The sequence below is a fragment of the Oculina patagonica genome, chromosome 9 (assembly GCF_052425735.1).
Source record: "Oculina patagonica isolate OP01 chromosome 9, crgOcupat, whole genome shotgun sequence".
Lineage (NCBI taxonomy): Eukaryota > Metazoa > Cnidaria > Anthozoa > Scleractinia > Oculinidae > Oculina > Oculina patagonica.
Window position 1 is genome coordinate 7,538,242 of NC_135766.1, and position 17,497 is coordinate 7,555,738.

General features: G+C 36.8%; 1 pseudogene across 1 annotated transcript; it reads left to right on the forward strand.

Moving 5' to 3' along the window:
* The first annotated feature begins 236 nt into the window (after positions 1-236).
* LOC144665583 (uncharacterized) lies at positions 237-16,108 on the forward strand (annotated as a pseudogene). Its single transcript, XR_013572985.1, has 19 exons — positions 237-594; positions 1,886-1,996; positions 2,730-2,840; positions 3,208-3,324; positions 3,547-3,660; positions 4,100-4,210; positions 5,590-5,697; positions 5,882-6,064; positions 6,779-6,874; positions 7,358-7,465; positions 7,728-7,838; positions 9,099-9,209; positions 9,618-9,731; positions 12,439-12,693; positions 12,956-13,110; positions 13,216-13,314; positions 13,909-14,010; positions 14,452-14,527; positions 15,065-16,108. The product of XR_013572985.1 is annotated as an uncharacterized LOC144665583 (transcript).
* Positions 16,109-17,497: the final 1,389 nt, after the last annotated feature.

The window sequence follows — 17,497 nt, forward strand, 5'->3', positions numbered from 1 at the left end:
ATTGAGCGGACGGTTGTGGAACCTTAAAATATCATTGTATCACTGTTGATTTATTAGCTTTTTAAAAAAAGAAGAGGTGTATCGTAGTTCGCCTTGGATGAATCCTAAAAAGCGGCTAATTACCAACAGGTTCTACTGACCCGTGTTTTGTGTGAACCAATAAAACGCCAGAAGCAACCTGTTCGGTCAGCTCTTACCACGTGACATCATTAATTCATAACAACCATACGCTTTGTCGAAAAATGGCTATAGTTTAGACTTCTCCACCGAGTTTATCTTCATGGGAAAATATTACTAGAAACATGAAAGAACTGTTTATTATTTTATCCTTATACGTAACAATATTCTTACTACATGGGACTGAGGCAAAAAGAGAGGGAAACGGATGGAGTAGAGACTGGCGTCTGGAACAAAACACTGTGAAGTGGAAAAGAAATTTAGCGCACAAATCAAAACATAACAAAAGGCTCAAGGTGGCAACGTCTCATAAGACAAACGATGCTTCGCAAAGGAAAAGACAGTTTGTGCCCGGAGTGCCCTTTCTAAATTTCCCTCATCCTCATATCCACAGAATTATAGTTCACCACCACCCAGGTAGGTCAATAGGTTTTCGCGCTCTCTTATTATTCACCAGCCATGAGAGGTCACAACTCGCTCCAGGGTTAAAGGAAATGAAATCAGGGCAGAGGTGTAAATGTGGGTAGGGTTATCTTAAAAACTGACGGTCCAAAAATATAGCATTTTATCAGCTGAATGTTAAATTATTTTTCATTGAAACCTAACTCTGTAATTAGTCCTTAAACTGCAGGAAAAATTTAACCTTATTTATAAATAGATTTTCAACAGAGTGTTAAATTTTTATTTTTCGTGAACTACCGTAGATAGTTGTCCTTTTTCGAATTAAGGGAGTGTTTTATTGATCTTTTGTTATATATTTTTGCTATTGTGACGAGTTAAAAGTAACATAAATACAAACTAACAAATTTATTCTAAACAAACTAATCTTCTATTCTTAATGATGATGTGACTACACGAATTACTCTTCGTGAAGTGCTTGTTTTAGCTTAGCCCCTCATGTTCAGGCGTCCTCTAAAATCAGACGCTATCAGTAAGAGAATCACAGGTTTGAAGTAAAAGTTTAAAAACGTCCTTTTCCTAATTCCGTCATTTCATTGTTGTTATGATTTATGGAACCTGCTTTAAAAACACGGTTTCAATTGTTAAACTTTAAATTTCTGTGAGGTTTTGCTGGTGGTTTATTTTGCTTATCGCACCAAAAATCGATAGGACATAATAAAGATGGCCGCCAAGGGCTACTTACCTAATTCTCAATTTCTTCTCTCCCAGAATCAAACCTCTGCTCAGTTTATGCGGCCCTGACCAGATCTGTGAATGAACCCTTGCTAGTTTTTGGCCTTTAAACTAAGAACTATTATAGACGACAAAATTACTATGACCGTAAATTGATAACTAAAAAAGAGCGACAACTTCGTTTTTAAGACTGAGTAGAGAAAACTTAAGTTTCTCAATGTTTACAGCATATTCTGCAAAGTGTTAGATGACTAAACGCAACAAAAACTAAAATGTGGTTTTAATGATAAAAATAATGGCAAAGACATGAAAAAGATTTCTTTTTATTTTTACACAAAAACGCTTATTAAAAGAAGAACAAGTGACTGTATTAGTTTGTAGTTAACATATGCATGTATCATATTCAGTGTTTTAATTCACACCTTAGCTTACTTCAGGTGTGCATGTGTCATATTCAGTGTTTTAATTCACTCCTTAGCTCATTCCAGTTTAGTTTATAGTTCGCACATGCATGTATCATATTCAGTGTTTTAATTCACACCTTAGCTCATTTGTCTTTTAATTCACACCTTAGCTCATTCCACGTGTGAACCAACACCTTGTCAAAATGGAGGCACATGTACCGTGGTGGCTCATGGGTACGAATGCACCTGCTCTCCAGGATTTATGGGAACGCATTGTGAGCGTAAGTTGATATCCATAGAGCGTTTTACTGTATTGACCAATCAAAGTAAGTCGTATTGGCCCTACTTCATATAATTCCTATACCCCGCGAGAAAAATTCAACTGCTTTTTTGGTCTCTGAAGGCTTTGGCAAACGAGAAAACATTGTTGTGGACGCAAATGTTTCCCTGTTTGCTCGCGCAACATTTGTTGCAAACACAAAATCGAGTCAATAAAAGGTTTCGGGAAAGAATCAGACATTTGTTTGTGTCCCCAACAAATGTTGCGCGCGCGAGCAAAAAGGGAAACATTTGTCTGCAACAATGTGTCCGCAACATTTGCTACGGCCTTGAAAGTCTATTCGAGGTTAAAATACACTATACACCCTTTTTTATATCAGAATGTCTACAGTTTGAGCTGAGGTTGAAAATTTTGAACGTTTACATCAATAGATGCTCTAAATGTTCGTTAAATTTTACATTGTTCTTTTTTTTTTTTTTTTTTTTTTTTTTTTTAAATTAAGATATCTCTGAAACGCACACAAATGGTTCTTTTAAGTACAGGTCATTGCCAGGGCATAATTTGGTTTGTATTGGCCTGGAAGTATATCGGTCATTGCATTGTCATGTCCTAAGGAATAGAAGTCTTTTCCTAAAAAACATAGAAGAAGCGTTCTTGCCAGATTTCATTGGCTACATTCTTAGCATGTTTCAAAAAAAAGGTTTCCTTACTAAGGTTTAACGTTCTCGTTCTAGTCAGAAGTCAATGCGAGCCAAGTCCCTGCAAGAATGGCGGCACGTGTTATGACGTTGGACAGGGTTATGAGTGCACATGCGCAAAGGGATTTCGCGGAGAGAACTGCGAAGGTATGACCGTGTTAGTCGAGGAAAAAAATAACTTCAAATATGGATGAATGCTTCATGGAGATCCCAAGAATTCTTAGGGCGCTTTCCGTTAGTCATAACTGGCCAGCCGGTCGCCTGTTTTTGAATGTGAAATGACCCCTTTTCCACGAGATTTTCTAACAAATTCACCACAACAGTGTATAATATTTATGCATTGACTGTTTGGACAGGAAAAATCTGACTAACAACGGAAATATCTCTTCTGGAATATACCGGACTGGCTGGCCAGAGGTCCTAGAGACGTTTTTCGTTCATTGGTATGTTATAATGACACCCAACTGTCAAGGGCTCATCTTGTTACAATTTATGAAAATTATATTTTACACAGAACAGAACAAGTGTCATCCAAATCCCTGCAGAAATGGCGGTACTTGCACAGGGATCAATGAAGGCGAAGGATTTGAGTGTACATGCAGAGAAGGCTTCAAGGGAAAGAACTGCGAAGGTAAAATAAATCGCTTAAAATTTGTAAAGATACGTAAAGATGTCATGCGCCATTTGCATTGCGTCTAACAGTATGCGCTACCATTACTTAAGGGTGCAATGAAACATTTACATTCAACTCCAAAACCTGATGTAAGCCATCTTTATTTTTACATGTCAGCCAGTTAGATTTTTTTGCATTATGTTGTCCTGACTAATATATAATCATTTATCCTATGTGAAGAGATCAATCTGTGCCTTCCTAATCCCTGCAAAAACGGTGCGACATGTACAGAAAGAGCTGGAGGAAGATACGAATGTACCTGTCCTATTGGCTACAAAGGCGTCACTTGTGAAGGTAAATTATATATTTTGCTGATCGTACTTTTTTGTAGGTTTGTATAGAGAAAAATCGATGTAAAGAATCGTTTTAGACATTCATGCATAGAACTCAGTTTCAGTTTTCAAGTAGTGCGATGATATGGTGATGTTTGCAACGTAGAAATCGGGGTAGAAATCACAAAAGAGTGTTTAATAAGTCTTACTGTATAAGGCACCAGGTGCAGTACGTGGGGGTTAATCAGTAAAATGTTTGTCAACAGCCCTTTTCGCACCTTGCGACGCATATGCCCTCCACAGTGCTTCACCAGTTGCATCGAACCTGTTTCGTCTTTTGGGCTCCAGTTCAACCAGAGCTGATTTGCTGCAGTCCATTTAGGAACTTGCACTTGTAAACAGTTGATTACATTACCTTTACTGTAAGTGTACACAAAATAATCTGTGCACTTGTCTTACAGAGAGAAGCATTTGTTTTTCCAATCCTTGTATGAACAGTGGAACCTGTCTTGATGAGACTTATGGATACAGATGTAACTGTAGAGTCGGCTACAGTGGAATGAACTGTCAACGTGAGTATGATTGTTGGAACAATGGTAGGGGGGTGCACTCCCTTATAAGGGCTTAACGGGGACGTACGGCCTGATAGGATATGGTTTTCAGGCTTTTTTGTCTTGAACAGGGTATCTCACTCTTTTTTGTTCCTAAGGGGTATCTTTACATGGACCAATGTCTTAAACAGGATAGGTAGAGGTGTAAATTTATACGAACTTAGCCAAAAACCGAATTTTTACAATATTTCCCATTTTGCTGACCCGTTGATTTCGGCAATGTTGCTAGGCTTAATTCCTGATTACAACAAAGCCAATGAGGCACTTGTCTACTCCTTAGAGGATGTATCAAAATTTAGCATCCTGTCTTGAACAGGGTGGAAAAATCAGAGATTTGTGTCTTAAGGTGGCTTGTGTTTTTTTGGTTTTTTTTTTTTTTTTTTTTTTTTTTTTTTTTACAAATTAATACAGTTTTAAGGGGGTAAGTGAGCCCAACTTTCATCTCTCTTTAAAAATATTCAGGAATGTTCTTTCTTTCTCTTATTACTGTTTCTTAAAGCGTATAGCCATCATATGCGACATTTGACCAATAAAAATGCTACTAAGCAATCAATAAAGAGCCAAAATGAATGGCCGAGTACTTAGCAGGGGACTGGGAACTAGTTGCTTTAACAGCGTTTTTCTCAAAATCTACCCGTATGACCCCACCTCAAAATTTAAGAAATTACAGATTGACTTTGAGTAAACATTCATACAAAATAAAATAAAAATCTGTAAGACAGATTTTTCGCAAAATAGGAAAATGTGATATTTTGCCCCTTTAAAAAAATAGCTCAAATTCTGTCTTACAGATTTTTATTTTATTTTGCATAAATGTTTAATCAAAGCCAATCTGTAATTTTTTAAATTTTGAGGTGGCGTCATACGGGTAGATTTTGAGAAAAACGCTGTTAAAACAACTAGTGCTCAGTCCCCTGCTAAGTACTCGGCCATTCATTTTGGCTCTTTATTGATTGTTTATAAGCATTTTTATTGGTCAAATGTCACATATGATGGCTATATGCTTTAATAAACAATAATAGGAGAAAGAAAGAACATTCCTAAATATTTTTAAAGACAGTTAAAAGTTGGGCTCACTTACCCCCTCAAAACTGTATTATGCCACCTTAAACAGGGTCAGGATTTGCACCCCCCCCCCTAATCTAGATTATGTTGAGTACTCCCCTGGACGACAGAAGAATCTTTTAGATGCTTAAATTTAAAAATAGCTATTAAATTTGGATTAAATCATTAGAATTTTACCTATTTTCATAGCCTCCTCAAAAATTCTCGATTGTTTAACCAGTTTCCCTACCTTATTTGAGAGCATATCAACACATACGTTTTACATATTTCATCAGATCACGTGTGCAGACCGAATCCCTGTCACAATGGTGGATCCTGCCTTGAAGAAGGCTCGTCTTACAGATGTGTCTGTCAAGTCGGTAACCATGGAGACAGATGTGAATGTAAGTAAGCCTAACTGGCATAAAACAATGGCGGGTTTATTCAACTTTATATTAAATATCACGTGACAAGAGAAAATTCAACTTTATTGAGCTCATGAGTCTTGAGAAAACATATGCATATATTTTAGTACTGTAAACTAGCGACCGTAAATTTTCCTCTGTTTTTTTCAATACTTTTTTGCAGTAATGAGTGCTTGTTTGTCCCACCCTTGTTTACATGGAGGAACTTGCGTGGACACCTACTTTCTACACAACAACTTCGAATCGCTAAGCATGTACGCTAATCCTGCAATTATTGACACTCAGCAGAACGGAATGTCGTACATTTGCAAGTGTTTGTCGCCATACTCTGGCCACAACTGCGAAGGTAACTAACAAACTTGCTTATAGATGGATATACAGTCAACTCTCTCTTAACGGACACCTCTATAAGGCGGACACCTCCATAAGACGGACACTTGGTGATGATCCCTGCCGTTTTTCAGTCATTTTACTGTAACCAAACTCCCTATTAGACGGACACCTCTCTAAGACGGACAACGGACACTTTAAAATCATTAACGGACACTTGAGAAGTGTTTTTTTTATCATGTTTTATTAGTGAAAATACTTCCAAACTTCGCAAAGTTAGTCAGTGCCCTAAGGATACGTGTATACCAAGCTTACTAACCACAAACAGTGACGCTTTAACGGATTACTTCTTTGCTTACGTATATGGACAATAAAGAGGTCGTACTCTACTTATAGTATTACAGTTTGTAGAAGCTCTCAATTTTATATTATTTTTGCTTTAAAAAGCAAATACGGTCCCTTTATTATTTTAGTCTTGTTGCAGTTAGCAAAAGTTTGTTGTATTGTGCAAAGGTTTAGCTTTATTATCTCAGAATTACTGGTGTCATGTTACCTCACTCTCTACAGAGCGGACACCTCTCTAAGACGGACAGCTGCCGCCAGTCCCCAAGGTGTCCGTCTTAGGGAGAGTTGACTGTACTTGCATTTCTAAAAAGAGTAAACTTGTTAGAGAATCTACTAGATCTTTAGAGGTATCAAATGTAAAGTTTTTCGTGCTTTTTCCTTGCAGATGACAGTTGTCGATATTGCAGTGCCAATGCAGAATGCATTTTGGGACATTGCGTCTGTAAAGAAGGTTACCATGGAGATGGAAGAATATGCAAAAGTAGGTATCAGTGTTTAAGGTTAATTCGCAATGAATTTATAATTCATGAATACTCAAGTATCGCATATATGTGACTGAAAATATTTGTCACTGTGCCTTAGTGAGAATTAGAAAGTTTCTGATTAAGAAAAAAAAACTATTTGATCACACCTGTCTTTTTCTTTTACTACTAAAATATACTCGGAGAAATGCCTTATATATCAGTAACTCTAGAATTTTTTTCTCAATAGCACCACGGAGTCAAAATTTACCACGGAGACTAAAATCAACAAACTTAAATTTTGACCTTTTAGCAGTCAAAATTATTAAAATAATTATTAAAATAACTAGTGTTGGAAATAGCTTAATACCGCCCATGTACGCGTTCACGGGAAATTACCCAGAAAGCGAAGCTTTAGGGTTGTGTTTCGTTATAAATTGTCTTCAGTATAATCATGCATCTGATTTATGGAAAAGAATCTAACTTTTGTGTTTCGTTTGAAGAAAATGTATGTCATCCTAATCCGTGCAAAAACAGTGGAACCTGTGTTCCAACCGACTCATCTTATGACTGCGAATGCGCACTTGGATGGACCGGACCACACTGTGAAAGTAAGTGGAAAATTACAACCATAAATTTTTAAAAGCGAAATACAAAAAACAAAACCGGGACGTACACTCAAAGGTGGCCGGTGATGTCGGTTAAGTATTTCTCGAAATACTTCCCATCGCATCGAGAAGAAACATCACAAACAAAGCTCTAGTTAGAGTAGTAAAACAACGTAATGATTTATTCCAAGCTTTGAAACAAACTGACTTGTCCTGTGCGTTTCTATTCTTATTCCTTTTTTTTATCTAAATCGTTTGACTTTAGCTCGGCAATACTGTATTCCAAATCCGTGCAAGAATGGAGGAACATGCATCCCAGAGGAAAATGGATACAGGTGCACGTGTCTGAGCAATTTTGAAGGAAATGATTGTGAAAGTAAGTTATATCCCTTATAATTACTCTTGAAGCATTTTTCAATAGGCCATTTCCGAGTTACCCTTTGCCTCTGTTTCAAAGCGAGTCTACGTGCGAAACAATTCAAATGAAAATGAGTTTAATTTGCATGAAAATGGACCTGTAGGTGAAACTCATTTTCATGCTGAATGGTTTCGCACGTAGACTCGTTTTGAGACAGAGGCAAAGGGTAACTCAGAAATGGCCTATTGAGTGTGGTAAAACCAAATCAAAGTAATCACTCTAGCCAATCACAAAGGACATAGACAATCCAGTAAAAGAGGCGCAGGAAAACGTGCGCAAGCGAGTCACGATTGGTTTTGGCTTTACTTCTGATTGGTAAGAAAGTGGCGTGAGAGTTTGAAACCAATCACTAAGCGTAGTAAAGCAAAACCAATGCAAAAGCGAATTTTTTCGACACTCAAGTGAAAACCGCTCAATGGATTCTGTGAAAAAGAAACAGCAACAAATAAACCTAGTTACAAAAAGGCAGACGGATTTTAACCTATTCTACAAGTGGAAGAAGAAAATTTATTATGTTTTGCAGCTAAAGTATTGTATAGAGGATAATACATGGTTGCGCGGAGATATGAAATTTATCTTCGAGTGTTCAAATTAATATCCCACGAGTGAGCGCAGCTAACGAGTGAGATATCGATTTGAACACCAGAAGATAAATTTCATATCCTTAAGCAACCATGTATTATTCTGTTTATTATATAAACCTACTATTAAATCCGAAGATTCCCGACTATTTTACGAAGATTTGCGAAGATTTTTAAAATGTTGTCCGAAGGTCGTACGAATGTTTACAAACATTTTCCAAACTTTTCCGAAAATTTCCGAAGATTGCCGAGGACTATCCCATGATATTTCGACTTAATATCGATAAACTGTGGCTCATTGAGCATTGTAACATGGTAAACTCTGCGGGCTGAGTGATCAAAAATGATATCACACATGTGTGGATATTATTTTTATCCACACATGTGTGATACCATTTGTATTTATTTGCTACCACTCGCTATAACGCTGTAGTTTATATAATAAAATATCTTCTCTGAGGAAATTGGCGCTGGAACCGCAATATGCTTTATGCTTTTTCCTAATTAATGCACCAAGTGTTGTATTGTTTAATTGTACTTACACACTTTCTGTAACCTGAAAATTGAATTAAATAACAAAACAGGTTGTCGTTTAATTTTTAAGCTTACAGCTCTGGAAACATTTTTATTTTTGCAGAAGCAAATCCTTGTTCACCAAATCCTTGCAAAAACTCCGGCACATGCAAAGAAATGAATGGAGTAGCAACTTGCGAATGCTCTTCGCAATTCGAAGGAAACTACTGCGAACGTAAGTAAGAACCAATAAGGAAAATAAGAAAAATGACGTGATTCGTATTTGTAATTATTTATTATCTCATTAAAGCAAATATTTGGAGAGAAATTTCCAAATGCAGTAAAATATTTCCCATGATTGTCAATGCCACTGATTGCAAAGGTGGTAAACCGCCATAAACATTAGTACTTTGGACGCTTATTCACTAGAATGAAAACATTTTACTCCAGTTTAAATTTAATTAATGGGGGGCCCCCCTTTTTGCTATCTTATTTCATTTTTTTATGGATTGTATGCAACCTTCAGCTCGTAGCCACTTTGGCTACATCCAAATACTATGGCAATGAATTTTAGTTATATACACAGAAATATATTCAATCTCTAGCTTTTTCAATAATCTAGCAATATCATTTACATTTATAGTTGACAAATGTGCCAAATGTGACTCACACGCTCGCTGTGATAACGGAAACTGTGTATGCATGGAGGGGTGGGTTGGTGATGGCCAGACGTGCTCGCCTAAAGATGGAGGAGGACGTAAGTACACAACCCTTGTGCTTTATAATTGAATTTCCAAATGTTTGGCACCGGAGTTTTTATTAACGTCGAGGACAAGGCGGTATGATATCTGTTGCAAGGTGTTTTAATACTCTTATGTCCTGATGTACAGTAGAGCCCCTTGTTATCAAAATGCCGAAACTATTGTCAGTATAGTAACAAAAACAACAACAATACTCGAGCTTTATTTGCATGGCTATAAAAAGTAACAGCATTGCAAAAGCATAATGTATTGAAAAATTGTTATACGATTACAAACAACAAAAAAGAGGAAAAAGAAACAAAACAGTGTAACCCCAGGATTTTTCTATTATCTTTGCGGCCAGCAAAAATGTGATACAGGTAGTTTGGTATTCTTTTTAACAAGCCACCGAAAGATAAGAGTCTAAAATAGATAGTGACGACTGGTAAAACCATTCAAAACTGTTATCGTTATTATGTGACTCTGTTCCAAGCGTGTTGGGAGGTACTTGTATTACTTCAGCTTGTAGAAAACAGACATTTAAATGAAAAACGTTCTATTTCAAACGCAGCACCTTCCAGCGGAGGTCCACCAGGACCCCCTAGTGGCCCCGTATCAAGCCCCAAGCCATATGGCCCTCCGGGTAGCCCAGGGAGCTCTTCCTCTACCAGCGGCCCCCCTGGTAGCCCCGGGAGTTACGGGCCTCCAGGCAGTTTCTGAAGCTCTCCATCGCCACCTTATACAACTGAATTACCTGGACGAAGACAAACTGCACAATCAGCAATCACACAATGTGTTGTAAACAGCTTGGACGTGACGACAAAACGAATCTTTTCATTCCTAAAATAGAGAATATTATCCAAACCCTATTCTTTCCTTGGAGGTTCGAGAAATCGACACTGTATTTTGCATTTTTGTGCTGATTATATTGGAGATACCGAAAATTACAAAAGATTTTCATTAAGTGAAGGAAAATTAACACACGGCATTGTAGAAAGATTTACGACGGTTCGTCTACCTGCATGTATGCTTGGCAATATTCAAGACCCAAGAAAACTCAAAGTTTTAAAAGAATAAAGATTCAAACTACAGGACTATTGTGCAACAAAACGTGACCTCCAGAGATGTAACTGCATCAATTTTCTGTTGACTGAACAAAAAATATATTGAGTGTATATTTCTTAAACACAAATCTATACACGTGTTATTCGCTATTCATTTTTAGAGTGTTATGATAAAGACATTAATCGTGAAATGTAGAGTTTTTGCGAATGAATTAAAGTCTTAACTTACAGTAAAAGGACTGGGAAGCTAATAAAAAATACAAACCTTATAGACATGGTTCACGGCAAAAGATGTGATGTTCACTATTAAATGGACACAAAATGTAATCGCCAATAAAGTCAATAAATTTGTCTCATTTTTGTGTTGTGTTGTGTTGTATCTTTTTATTAAAATGAATTACCGTATAAATGTGCATTTGTGATATATGTTGTTTGAAGTGAGAAAAATAAGTCACCACGCCATAATGAAATTAAGGTGGCTCAATATAGCAATCTGCAAGTCGTTGCAATTACATTTGCGTGTGAGCTCACTTCTGTTTTTGCAAATATTTTTTGCATGACACTTGCTATAATGTCTACAATCAAGTATCTGTTGTTTTTGTCTATCTGAGGAAGACTCTTTCAATTAATCTCGTTGCTATGGCAACTATCGACAGAGATGCTAAGCCTGTTTTGTGATGCAAGCTTACGTAAAGACGGCTTTTTTCTAGCTTTCTACACAGTGAATTTTACCTCTTTTTGTTATAACAAAGTAGAAAACTCATAAGAAACTCAAAAGAGTTTCTGCTGCCAAAGCCATAAGAAAAATTGTACGTACAAAAATTGTACTTTGTTTTTCGCAATTTTCGTTTTTTAAACCCACTGCATTAATGTATGTATAAAATTTGTTGTTTTTTTTTTCATATGGGCGAAAAAAGAAAAATTCACCCAGGCCAATTTAAAAAAATTCACCGTTTGGAACGCGCGCAATATGTGCCCCTTTTCGTGAGGTCAGCAAAATAGAAATTCTTCAAGTTACGGTATCGCGCATGCTCGCGCGCACAGATTCCGACAAGCTTTCCCTAGCAGCGCGTGCGCGGTTATGAAACTATATGGAGAAACCTAAGTGCATGCATTGCATGGCTAACAATAGCGAGCGAACCAGAACCTCAACAGAGAAAAAGCCTAGCGTCATTCAGTCAGTGCACGTCGCACGCGACCAGGGATTCCAAAATTTCAAACAACGTGACACTATCTCGCTTTCCATACTTGGTCATTTCGTTATGTTTCTGGAGGACTTCGGAAATGGAAAAAATATTGGAATTTATAAGGCTATTCGCCACTTTATAAACAATTTGAGGCAATGATTTGAATTATAAACAATTTATTCTTAGCTGTTTATGTTTTCAAAAAAAGATATATGTTTAAATGATAATTTAGTTTTCAGTTGATACTCAACAATTTTTTTCAGATGATACTGCATGAGCTGTATTAACTGTCTTTACGTCCTTTTAACGGCATTGTGTGCCAAAAGTGGACCTTCTTTTTTCGTTACTCTTTCTATTTTTGAAACCTTACCAATCTTGTCCCCAATTAGTTTTTTAAGCTAAATACCATTGGCACTTCATTCATTCATTGACTATCTATAGTAGACGCTATTTAACACGATCTTTATTGACAGCACCCGGGTCACGTGCCAGTCCCTGTGAGTCCAATCCTTGCAAAAACGGTGGCCAGTGTGTAGACAAGGGATCGACCTATGGGTGTCTCTGTAAAGAAGGCTTCTCAGGCACCAACTGTGAATTAGGAACGAGTCTTACAAACCCCTGCAATCCTAATCCATGCCAAAATGGAGGTCAGTGTACAGCAGTAGATAGCAAGCCCGTGTGCAGCTGCCCTGAACAGTATGAAGGAGAATTTTGTGAAAAGCCAAAAGGTAATCAACAAACTGATATGTTATATATCTTGATACAGACCTATTCTCGCTTCTAATTTTTACAGAAATATATATGGTGTATACACCATAGGGAAAGTAGAAAGGATTTATATCAAGGATTTATAGGGATACGGAACTTTAAAAAACTATCAATTTATAAGTTCACGGAATAGGGACCTTAGATATAGATACTTAATATAAAAGAATGTAGCTTGCTTCTGTTGGCGGTTCTTACTATAAACATTGAGCATTTTATTGTCAGGTGGTGGCACTGGTGTTCCAGGAGTACCAGGAGTCGGTGGGGTGGTACGTCTCCGTGTCATCCCAACCCATGCATGAATGGAGGAACGTGTACAGAGAATGGAGGTGGCTATGACTGTGCCTGTCCCACCCAGTACAGCGGACCGAACTGTGAAAGTAAGGACAATAATGATCTTTTTTAATTTTCCTGTTCTTTAAACTGTGACTACCAACCCATTACTTTTTTCCTAAAATTTATTTTTTCCTTGTGTTTATTTACAGTTGATGAATGTGAAAAGTGTGACGTAAACGCGGTCTGTGCAAATGGTCATTGTAGATGTAAACATGGATATTATGGCAACGGCTACCAATGCGAAAAAGGTACGTAGCGTAAATAATAAAAGCTGTTAATGGTAACCTCAGCTTGTAGAGTTAAGAAAAGTGTCCAAGATGACAACGTTTTTGTTGTTGCCGTTCGTTTTTTCGAAAACCTCAAAAAACACTTAGAAAAAGGAACATAAATGACAACAAAAACATAACATCAATAATACCCTTTAAAACGATTATTTGAATAGGTTACCCGTCATATTTCTAATTTCAAAAGGGAGCATCGAGAAAATTAGGAATTTAAAAATCACTTTTGCGTTTAACATTCTGTGTATATAAAGAAGGTTATTCGCTGTGTAAGAAGCGGAGGATGGAAAGTTTTGAAAACTTACGTGACAAGAGATCAAAGATTAAACAACTCCTTTGTTGCTCAGCTGCTCTGAACGACTGGTGACAATGGAGACTTTGAGACCGTAGCCTTGTCATAAGCTGCATCATTCTTTTTACATTATTTTCTCCGGCACAACAGTGGTTTTGTAGAGGTTTAACTACCACTGCTCTAGAAACACTGGTTTACTTTATAGAGGCAATTACCCGCATGTGGTAAAATGTTCCTCATAATAAGTATCTCTTTGTTCTTCCTTATAGAAGAGGAAGCTGAATGTGAGGGGTGCAGTCCATTTGCTAAATGTCAGAATGGGATATGTGTTTGCATCGAGCATTACAATGGAAATGGATATACTTGCACACGTGAGTTACACATTCAAGGAAACGAGCAAGATTTTTTGTTTAGCCTGTTACAAACAAGGGAGCTAGTTTTGGAGAACAAAAGTGTTTTATGAAGAGTGCCTGACAAGGCAAGGAGAGTGGAGTTGCCAAAACAAAAGCTTATTTGAGATTTTGCAACAGACTATAGAAACATTTTCTATTTCTTATTTTAATTTAAAACTAAAAATTAAAACGGCCACGGAAAACGAGATAAAGTCCGGACGTGTGGTAATTCCATTTACCTTTACCTTCTCCCTTCACCTTTTATTCGTGAATTGGCATACAGGAAGCGTCCCACCCCACACTCTTCCAGGCTCGCACATTTCTTTTAGACGGAAAGTGTAAATTATCACAGTGATGAGTTGCTCTGACCGATATTGTTGTGTTTCTAACAATATTTTTTGTTTTATTTTGTATATACAGCTGTTAATCCATGTAACAACTGCCATCCTCCAAACACTTGTGTACAAGGGGTCTGTTTACCTTCTATAGGAAAAAGGTGAGTGCCAATTTACTTCCCACTACTTCTACTGCATTAGTAATTTTCGGTAAGGATATTCAAGTGGAGACAAGAGTTATCAAAAACTTTTGCCAGGGCTTTTTCAGTCATGTAAAATGTCGGCCGTTTGTCATTTGTCAGTTGATAACACTATTTTTCTCCGTGCACTATTTTTTTTTTGCAGAAATTAGCAAGCTTTCTGTTTAATATCTAATATCTGTGACATGATAACTCGAGTTGTAGGTGGAAAAAGGGTTTTCGGAAAAGGGAAGCCTGATTTACTCTTATTTACAAATTCGAATCGAAAGACAACGAAAATCTTTTAGTGATAAGTTTGTAACCTATTGTACGGATAAAACGTTTAATGCCATCACATGTTGCGAGGTATTCAAACATTTATCAGGCTTGTAGTAAGGATGTAAAGCAAATAATCTGTCCTTTGTATCTGCTCTGAACTTCCCAATGATAATGTCCCTTTCATGCAATGTTCTAGAACAAAACAATGTGATAATATCTGCTGGTGCTTTTAATCCACAGGTCAGTGGTGAGGACACCAAAGAAAACACGTTTCATCAAGAAGCATACAGATTAAAAGTTTTCATAACTAAGTAAATAACCTAAATAAAATAGTATGTCTCGGTCGTTTCTCACGTTGCATTTAGTATAGTTACTAGTTTTCTACATTTCATAGTGAAAAGGAAGTAGTCTCAAACTACTTATTATGCGGAGTATGATTTTGTGCAATTGAAATGTTATAGCCGAGTGATAAAAGTTTATAAATATGTCTCCAATAAGAAGATATATAGAGATAAATGGTCAATTCAGTAAAGAGACCCTAAATTGTGTTTAGGTGTTCAGTGAATGTTACGAATTATTAATCCATGTGTTATTAGTTACCTGTGTTTTAGACTCTATAATACTGCATTTCTCTCAATGAACTCGAGTAGAAATAACATTGTTTCACCGTCTATATGTGTTACAGGAAATGGTGCCTTACTTAAAAGAGGATGAGCATATAATTATACAAATGATACGGCGATGATTCTTGTCAAACATTTGCTGAACAACAAAATTATTATAAACTTTACCAGTATACGTATATTGTACTTTGGTGAATGTTCAAAGAATTAAGTTAAAATGTGTAAAGCGAAATAAACCACTGTTTAAATACAACATCACAGTTTACACAGCTATGACGAATTCCAAAAAAACGTTTAGTAGCATATGTTTAAGATATAAAACTAGTGGAAAATTATAAGAACAGATCAGGCTTCAAAATAAGGGTAGCATCCTCCATTTTAAAAAGAACTTAAATGAGAATATGATAACAGTCAAACTCGAGTTAAAGAAGAGAGAAAATACAAAACTTACTAGTTGATCGTAAAACAAACTTTATGTCAAACTTATGATGTGTAGCTGAAGAACTCAGCTCCTACTCGTATATAATCATATAATGAGTTCAATGTGTCGATTGTTTTCTAAGATCAATTAAGTGTTTCGCCATGCACAGACATTCAACTGTCAAGAAAAAAATTAAATTGTATCAAACTAGAACTGGTAATAAACTAATCTGTTATCTGTTTTGCTTGTAAAATGTGTAATACCGTACAATTAAACGTTGGTAGTTCGAGCGAAGGCGGTTATTGGAGACCCGACGCCTTTTTGGGACGGGACACTTCATTTCATTTTACCTTGACATCTCTGGATTGCCGAAACTACCAACCTTGGACTTGGTAAAATCTGCCCTACTTCGTTCTTAACTATGCTTATCGGAAAGGGAGTCCTTATTGGAATAGGGGCGCTTATTACAAAGATACCAATCGAGATAAGGTGTGTTGAATTGAGGGGGAAGGCACTTGCCGAGGAGTGCATGCGCTTAATCGAATTATTACGGCAATTTATGTTTGGGGAAGTAGAAACCTCACCAATTTCGAGGCCTTAGAAAAAAACTTGAGGGAAGCTCGCAGTTAAGAAGCTTGTCAAGATCAATTTGGCGCAATCATTCACTTCTTGCGGGTTTTGGTTGAAAGGAAAGCTTACCAAATTGAATATTATTGAAACTAGAGGTGGAGGATGAAATTTCTAACTTAGTTAGGCATTCACCCTTATTAGTCATGGAGGCAGGGTTGTTTGTTAACCGTGGAAAAACAACCTGTTTACTCTATTGCATAAACATCACAATGATTTACATTTACAGTTAGCTATCTCAAATAAACGGGAAAAATATTTCAGCAGAAAAAGCAGCAAATCAGTCAGTTGCTTAGTAGAAAATGATCATTACGCTCATGTATTATCATCCTTAGTCGATAAACACAGGACCAAAAACGTTCGTGCTATTGTTTTGCCTGCTTTTAATGCCGTGCAAAAATATAAAATTCAATCCCATCTTACACTAGGACGTGTAAATATTCTCTTTCTGTAATTGTTTTAATTTAAAAGTTAGCAGGAAATCTATCCGTTCAACTGAAGTTAACTAGCACTTAAACTGTTGGTTAGTCTACTATTATTAATGGCAAGCTATTATTATTAATGGCAAGTACTGAGTTAACAAAGTCACATTTAAACGGCCCTTTCCCAAAAATAAATACTTGTCCAATTGTCTCACCACGGAGGGGAAGGGGGCATCCAGTAGTACACCTTCCACATACGTACAGTAGAAATATTGTATCCCTTTTCTAAGCATTTCACTTGAGTAACCCCTTAAAATACCATTGAGACCTTTTTATAACTTAAGCTCCGAAGACTTTAAAAAAAAATAATAAATAAATATATGTTTATAGTGGTCATGCACTTAGCTTCATATCTCACCGAGATAGCTAGTTTACAGGCATGCCACTGAAACAGAGGAAACAAATAATTTTAAATGAACATAACAAGGTTAAAAATCCCAACAGGCAGGAGGCAGACCAGTTGGCTATATACAAAGCGTGGTCGAGGATTTGAACTCGGGACAACCGAGAAACAAGTCCA